Raw genomic sequence first — 8,964 nt, 5'->3', positions numbered from 1 at the left:
TGTGTTACCCAGTGGTGAAAGCACTAGTGGAGAGAATTAAGTGTAAATTGAACCTAATACTTGTAACTGTGTCAGTCTCTGGGAAATGCCTTGTGTGGTGCCAGGGTGTGTATGTTTTCAGAAAGTGGGTGGATCTGTCTGCACAGTCCATGGCTCACAATGTCCTACCTTGGCTTTCCGTTCAGGGAAGACTACACAAATGCTTTGGTGAGTATGCTCGCAGCTGTGGTGACTTGTCTTGTGGGGTCTTGAATTGTACTGGAACCATAAAATGTGTTACAGGAGAGAGAGATGGGTTATTGAGGGCTTGCCTTAAAGTCAGGACTGTCCAGGAAACAGCTGATGACAAAGGACACTTACACAGCTCTTTCCTCCAGCATTCACAGGCGTTGTCACTGCATGCTCTGCTCTACAAGCATTTCTGGCTGTACCAGCAAAAGCCGAACGTGGTCTCTGCACACTTTGACCTGCAGCCCTGCTATGCCCCTGCTGCTCCTGCTTGCAGGTTCATACTCAGTGCTCCTCTGGCAGCCTCGGTGGGTGTAGTGGGGGGTTGGTTTGCAGAAATGTCATTTACCTGGACGTGAGAGGGAAAGGGGGGGTCAATGCAGCATCTAAACAGTGCCCGCTATTGTAGGTATTTATGACCAGTGTGCTCAAGAGGTTAGGGCTTGCTAAACCAGCATCAAGCAATGACAGCAGATGATAAAAAGGGAAGAAATTTTAAGTGACTCCTGCCCTTAGAGGGAGAAGCTGTTTTCCTGGAGTGCATGATCCTCCTAACTCATAGTTCAGCCAGCCCCTTCATGAGAGCTGCTTTCCTTTTCCTTTAGTGTGAAGGTAAGTACAAGTGACTCAGGGCATCAGGATCTCTGGAATGGTTGTGTTCATTGAACAACTTTCTAGTCTTGGAGAATCTGGAACAAAAGTTCCTAGTCATTTCTATGGCCGTGTCCTGCTGTACAGACGTTTGTGTTACAGACACCTTGAGAACAGTTAAATGTGTTCACCCAAGTGGGTCAGGCAGGCAGGGCTTCCACAACCCCTGTCGTGCCCCCTTCCCCTGACACAGGAAGTGGGCATTTTTCTTTCATCATCTGTATGTGAATTGATGGATCTCAATGTTTCCATAACTTTAGTAGCAGGGGAAGGTGTATGTTTGTCACTGGTATGAGAACCCATGGTTCTTGTCCAGACTGCAAAGCACTGTGGAGCTGGCAGTGGTTTGACCGTCAAGGACTCTGTCTAGCCTTGATGTCTCATTGCCCAGGATACGGGCAAGAAAAGATGGCACAGCTGAGTAGGTTTGGGGTGACCACAGCACCTTTCAGGAGGTTGAAGAGCTGGAAGGAGCATATTAAAGATGGGCTTCCCCAGCTTGTTGTGTGTTATATGTAACAGGTCGTTGGGCTATAAAACATCGCAACCACTATGAAAATGGCAGGCTGGCTGCAGATTTGGGAGCATCCTGTCACGTGCAGTTATGCTGCCAACCCCTTATGTAGCCAAAGTATGTTCATATACTCCTTTTGGGCTTTTTTTCTGGTTTCTTCTTGTGCGTTTTGCCTAATACTTCCAGTTTACCTTCTTGAAAATCAGCTCAAAAGCAGAATTTCTTTGCTCCCCATGTTTGTATGGCTGGTTGTTCTTTTTAGAATGAAAGGTTGAATGCTTGTGAGTTCTGCAGAATGAGACCTACTGAAAGTCGGCTAAGTCTGCCTTGTATCTTCTAGTATCATGCCTTTTCCTAAATCCCCCTCCCCCACAAGTATTCTTTTATTTGGGCTGGGTCTTAAGTAAACATATGGCCTTGCATAATCTCTGTTGACCCTTCCTCAACTCTTGGCTTCACAAAGTAAGGCAGTTATGGTGGGTTGCTGGTCATTAGCGTCACTTCATGGCAGCAACAGGAACATTTATTTGCTCTTTTTTGCCTGCTATAGCTCCCGCGTTTTGCCAAACAAGGGAACTTCTGTGGCAGTTGTGCTTGAGTACACATACTTTGTTTACAAATATTTTATAATTTTATTATTGCAAGGTATGCAGGTTGTGTTAGTGTTACTCCTCCCCACGAAGGAAATCCATTACTTCTTCCCAGGCATCTACATTTGATTTAAGTGTAATTTTACTTGGATTCATCCTTGCAAGAAATTTGATCAGAACAGTTCCTGCCACAAACACAGAAACTTAAGTGGTCAAGTGGTGGTGCTGGAGGACTCCTTGTTGCGGGTGCAGGTATCTAAATGCTGAAACAGATATGGGGGCAGTGAAACTCTGTTGCTTGGGAATGGCTTTAGCTTAACAAGCAAAGATTTGTGTGTTTGGTAGTGATCCAACAAACCATTGGTATTTCCACTGGTGCTTTATGATGTTCATTAGCCGTTCCATTTCATAATTAGATTTTTAGTATCTTTTTGCTTCAGTCCCCATTCATTTAGGAGCTTGACTTGATGATCCTTGTACATCCCTTCCAACTCAGAAGATTCTGTGACTCTGTGTAATTTCCATGTTTGGCCACACTGTAACAGAATTGGTGGTAAACTGGTAGATCAAATAAAATGTGGCCAGCAGGTCAAGGGAGTGATTCTCACCCTCTGCTGTGCTGTCTTAAGATCCCACCTGGAGTGTTGTGTCCAGGTCTGGAGTTCTCAGCACAGGAAAGACACAAGGGTCCAGAGGAGGGGCACACAGATGGTCAGAAGGCTGGAGCACCCTATGCTCCGTGAGGCTGGAGTCTGAGAGAGACTATGAGGATAGGCTGAGAGAGCTGGGGTTATTCAGCTTGGAGAAGGGCCCAGGGAGACCTTGGAGCACCTTCCAGCACTGAAAGGCAGCCTGCAGGAAGGCTCAAAAGGGACTTTTCACAAGTGATAGGATGGGGGCAATGGCTATAAGCTGCAAGACAGGAGGCTTAGATTAGATGTTAGGATGAAATTTTTTACTGTGAAGGTTGTGAAACACTGGATCAGGTTGCCCAGAGAAGATAGGGATGCCCCATCCCTGTCAGTATACTTACGTGATCATTCATCCTGCCCCCTTGGCAGGATACTCACACCCTGGGTCTTTCCAAGAGAATTCCTACCTTGCTACAGAAATATTCTTCAAAATGCTTTTCCTCCTTTGAGTTTCTAAAGAAACCCTGAATTGAATAAAATTCAAGGCAATACAATCTGCAATTCCACAGCCAGCTTGCAAAAATGTTCCAAGTGATAAAAAGATAAAGCTTAACTGATAACAGCAGTGCAAAATGTTTGCAACTGACTTTGAAATTCAATTTTTCACTAAGTAATAACCTCCCATTTTTGAACAAACTAACAAATAAAATCACGAGGCAGACTATACTAAAGCTCCCCTAAAACTCCGTGTAGAGAAGCAAGCATTTTCAGAAGTACAAATTTGACCAGATGGAATTTAACCCATCTTCAGAGAAAAGTCTCAATTTAAAAAGAAACAAGTAAGAAATTCAAACCCTGCCTTTATATCCCCCAAGGAAGCCAGCTGGCTCCTCCCACCTGTGCATTGGTTTAGGATAGCAGTATTTTGCATTTGGAAATTGCTCTGTAAAATTCTTGTTGCATTTTACTGGTTCATCTTCCACACCTGCACTACTCACAGGTTTACCTGTTGCAAACCAGGCTCCAGAGGGGATGTCAGAAATACACAGCAAAATTTTCCACAGTGTCTGAGGTGACACTGTGTTTGTCCCTGGCATTGCCTGTGCCAAGGACAGAGCTGGCATCTGCCAGCTGCAGGTATCTCTGCACAGTTACAGCTGAGGTGTGACTCAGAGCCACTGTCTGGGGTCAGGGCAAACCTGCAAAAGTTGCTCGCTGTAGCCCATCTGTCCTTTCATAAAAGGACTCTACCCTACAGCGGGATAGTGGAAGCGATGCTGGTTTGTACCAAGAGGAAAGATCTCCAAAAGCCAAAACATTTAAAGCAGCTTTGCTCCAAAGACAGCTTCTCCTCCCCTTTCTGTCCTTCGCTGTTCTGGACAAGCTCTTTTATCCATTGACTGTTACCGTTCCCAGCACAAGGTGGCACTAAGATTCCATGAGAGGGACTTCTCAGCCTTGCAGCCCTGCTCCCAGTAAAGAGACCAGTGTATATTAGTTACAAGTTGTTTGGCCATTTATTGTTTTGTACAGTGCAGTATCACGGGAATGCATCTGAGCTTTAAACGGGGGAAGAAAACAGCCATGCTCGGCAAGAACAATACGGGAATAACTTGGTGCTGAATGCTGCTGTGCTCATGCCGGTTTTAATCCTTTTGCATTCCACCACGAGTTTTCCCCTTCAGCACTTTCCAGCCTTCTCCATGCCTGTTTCTCGAGTTTCTGCTGTTTCCATTAGTCAGAACAACTCCTGCCAAGGGCAGGCAGGCCGCATGTGCTGCTGTGCCTTGCATCCTGCTGGGAGCCACTTGCCACTGTGTTAAAGGTCCTTGTGCAAGGAGCACTACAAGTACAGGAGCAGTGGGGCATGAGGGGAAAAGAGTGGAAAAAGGCAAGCAGTGTATCATCCTCCTCTCGTCCCCTGAGCCCACAGGAATTCTTTCTTGGGCGAGATCCAGTATTAACACTTGCTTCAGGAATGCCGTATGTGTTCTTGAGGGGGAAGGGTTGTTGGCTGGTCTCACAGCTCCCAAAATCGAATGAGAGCAAGTTGGCTGCTGCTATCCTGTTGCTATACAGTACTTTTAAATAACTATTTGCTATAGGGTTGCACCTCCCTGCTATGTGCTGTCAGCAGTAGGAAGATCCTGCCCATCTAGGCAGCATCTCTTTCTGGAATACTGAACTCTCTCATGTTTGTTTTACTTGCTATTCTCCCCCTCACAGTGAGGTATTTATTATCTGAGCAGACCTGGTAGAATAATGTCTGTGACGTCTTAATAAAAACTATGGGTGAATACAAAAAATGAAAGATGTGGCTGAACACTACCTGACCTTCCTTCAACTCAGGCTATGTGGCTGTTTTCCTTTGTTCTGCAGCCCTGCCTTGCTGCTCTCAGGGAAAACATGGGGTTTAGTCTACAGACTCTTACTTTTGCCCATGCCGGTTTTTTAGATCAAGAATTATCCAGAACAATGCAGCAACAGTCTACCATATATCCCAGTGGTCTTGAAGGAGATCAGAGTTATAGTTAGCAGTTAGTTCCTTAAGGGAACAGAGCAGTGACACACTCTGAAATAGCACTGGTTTCCTAAACACTGATTAAAGTGCAGGGAAAAGAACTTCTGTGGAGGTTTAAGAATTCTCTGACTGACTGGGGCATCCCGTCAGGGGTGACAATGGTCAGGTGTGCAGGAATTCTTATTTGGCTATTATAAGCTGCTTGTATGCCTTTGAACTGGGTCCCAAAATCCAAATTTTACTTGTTTAGAAAAAGCAGAACAATACCCAAATGCTGTTCTGTTCTGAAAGTCTGGGTTAGGCTGGATGCTCCAGAAAGTCAAATTGACTCACAGAACTGAAGGTGAGGAGATAGAAGGCTCCACCAAATCTATAAAATCTACCAAATCTACCAAACAGCATATCTGATCAGTGACTGAGTAGTCATAGTTATCAGTGGGTTAAGGGCCCTGAGAACTGACCTTTTCCACAACTTATGGAGAAAGGCCTCTGCCAGAAGTAGCAGGCCATGGAGATCTGCCCCCTCACTGCACCCTCCTCTGCACACATGATCTCTGGTCGAGGTGGGTTGGCAACAAGCATAGTGCTGTGCACTCTGGAGTCTGAGCCATCCCATGCTGCCATTCCTTTCTACAGTCCCAGCTCTGGAGGAAAGGAGCAGTTTGTTTGAGTGCCTGGGAATCAAGACTTCTTGGCTGCATTACTCAGGGAAGATTGCAATGGAATCTTCTACAAAATCTATTATTTACAAAAGCTATTATTTTGTATAGTCCTGAACTTTTTTTCCACCTTATATTTATTACTTCTGTTCTTGTGCTTCCTTCAGACTCGCCTTACTAGGCTTGCCTTACACATCACCGAAGCATTTGAAGTCTGGCTCCTGATCTGTGATCTGTCTGCAAAACAGAGATGATCCTGCCTATCACCTAATAAAGCTTTTAAATCCAATAAAGCTATAAGCTCCTCGGGACAAGGACTTTTCCTAGTTATGCAAATTTTTATGTATATAGTATGAGCCTTAAATTACATACCTGTTTCTCACATAATTAGAACAGTAAAATTATTAAAACACCTCTTTTTTTTCTTTTAGATTGTAGAAGATATAGGGCAACAATGACTTTCGCACATTCCTTTTTATCTTCTGGAAAGGCTTTTACCCCTGCCTCAACCTACCATATCTGTACAAGTGAGACTTGCATTTCTTTTTTGTTGCCAAGCAGATGCAATTGCAGCCAGTAAGAATCCATTTAAACTAATCAGATGTTGCAAATCCATGATGGTTGTCTTGTTGGCACCCGTAGACACAAAAAAATTACATGCCCCTTACAGGGCCTAACTTAAGGCAGGGCTTCCCAGTGTTTGGCAGGCAGGAGTTTGCTACCCTTGACTTCAAAATGGTGTAAGAAGGAGGAGTCTTGGCTGTGGAAAGCAGCTGTAAAGCCAAGAGGAATGGCTGTGTGTCTTGTGACCTTTGCTGATTGCGTGATTGCATGACGTGGTATCATATGATAACTCTCCGAGACCATTAAGAATCAAGCAAGGCTTTTTTACATCCTTGCATCACCAGGATGAAAGGTTCCACAAAGCTGTCACAGCACGTGCAAGTAGACAAGGTGGATGACTTTGGTCAAACTCCAGGGATCAGAAAGTATTGGTTTGTTTGGTTTTACACCCTGCCACTGCTTTTTGTTTACAGGAAAGCCTGTCCCCCTCCCTGTAAAATGGAAATAATTGCTTTCTCATTTTCAATTGTGTGCATTTAAATCACTGCTTTTCCACACCAGAGGTCATCAAATGGGAAAGGATTTAGAAGGAAGAGGCATTACTTACACACCAGTATCAGCCAGTATGGGATATGCTCATGAGCTGTTAAACTCAGCAGAGCCTTTCACCTCTCTGGGGCTGGTTCATGTGGGTATTTACTGGCTGCAGTAACATGCCATTTTTACCAGCTGGTTCTAATCTTATTGCAAGATCTTCTGAGCTAGCTTCACTGCAAAGATTTTAACTGGACTTTGGAATCCTAAAGCAGCAAAGATTAAGTGGTGAATATTTCTCACCATGAGAGTATGTTTCAAGGTTGTCCTTCCACTTCCTCATTCACAGACTCTAAAATTTATTTCTGTGGCTAAAAATTGTCAGTCTTTACCAGCACTAAAGACGGTAACTGGCAATATTGGTCCAATTCCCAGCAAAGAGGAAATTGTACTCCAGCATTTACTCTGAAAAGTGCTTGCAAGCACTGTTCCCTGAATCCTCGCCTATTGCGCCACTGGACAACTCCAGTGGTTTGACCGTGGAGGATGGTCTGGGTGGTACTTGGAAGCAGCACCAAGGGAGAAGACGGTGTTGCTGTTTGCGCAGGCTGGAGCAGTGCTTAGCTGTGCGCAAGTCCAGAGTCACAGCCGCACGGTGGCCTCACCTCCCGGGGCTCCTGTAGCGAGGACACAGCCTCTCTGGGAAGGGAAGGGCAGCACGACTGGGTTGGGGGGTGGTTGGTGTTGTTTGTTTTTTTTTTTGTTGTTGTTGTTGTTTTTTTGTTTTTGTTTTTTGGTTTTTTTTGGTGGTGGTTTTTTTTTTTTTTTTTTTTTTTTTTTTTTTTTTTTGGTTGTTTTTTTTTTTTTTTTTTTGGCAAGTTTTCCCCAGGAGAGGGAGCAGTCCACACAAACGATATCGAGGGGAACGAATCTGCTTATTCCAGATCCAGCTTAACCGTGTTTGCTCTACTGCTGTCAATGCTTTCTTTCCTCATCCTCCTCATCATGAACTCTTTTTGCTTCACCTTCGGACTGCTCTGGTAACCTTGCAACAGCTCGGGCACTGTTGGCCCTTCGAAGCTGGCATTCAGAGCAGGAACTGCACCTCTTTGCTCTGTAAGCCAGCTTTCCCACCACAGTACGCCCAAGGCTGCTCCTAGTGCCTGGTCCCACAGCCACATCCCCATCACCGGGCTCTGAGTCAAAGTCACTTCATTCCCAGCACGGCGTCCCGCTCGCCTCCGTCCCAAGCCTCAGAGCAGTGGCTCGGAGGCAGCTCCTGTGGTCACTATGGTGACAGCGAGTCAGCCAAAGGAGGACATCGGTTAATTCAGGAATTTAGGGCTGCTTTGCTCAAAGTCTCGGTTTTTTTCTCACAATAGTAACTTCCAGAGTCTTGCTGCTGCTTAGGTATCTATTTGGAGGTTGACTGCTTTCCTAGCAGATGATTATATTTCCAGTAACATATGCATAGAAAAACAGAGGAAAGCTGGGGGTTGTGGAGTTCAAAACCACTGCTGCCAAAGTTTCCTGTCTTCATGGTGTCTTTTGTTGTATCAGGAAAAGTTCCAAAGCACAGTAGCCTGGTTACCACTTAAGGAATGGATTGTGGTTTCTTGTTGACTTACTTCACTATTTATTCCTTCCTTTTCTTCTTTCTTTTTTAAATAACCAAGGAGGGGGGAATATAACAGGGCTAACTTTGTGATACTTAAGTCTCTGCTGCATTGTATCTCAGTGCACCTGATATAAAACCATCTACTGACGCCTGCTGTGATTCTTAGCACTGCTGTAAGCTGAACCACTCTGGGAAAATTTCCAAGGAATAATGGGTGGAATTCTCAAGGACAAGATGAGGAGGACAGCACAAGGTATCTGTTCAACAGCATTCCTAGGAAACTAGTGTGCAGGGAAGCTGTTGCAGCAGTGACTGGCATGAATAATAGTATTACTCTTTATTTTGGTGTGCCACTGGAATGATCAAAGAGGTTTTGTGCATGGAGGACCATCAAATTGAGGGCAAAACTTGAGTAGGGAATTTTGCAGCAGACTTGAAGTTATATAGCTGTTA

Source organism: Prinia subflava, chromosome 5, assembly GCF_021018805.1.
Source record: "Prinia subflava isolate CZ2003 ecotype Zambia chromosome 5, Cam_Psub_1.2, whole genome shotgun sequence".
Lineage (NCBI taxonomy): Eukaryota > Metazoa > Chordata > Aves > Passeriformes > Cisticolidae > Prinia > Prinia subflava.
Note: the sequence above shows the minus strand (reverse complement) of the source record.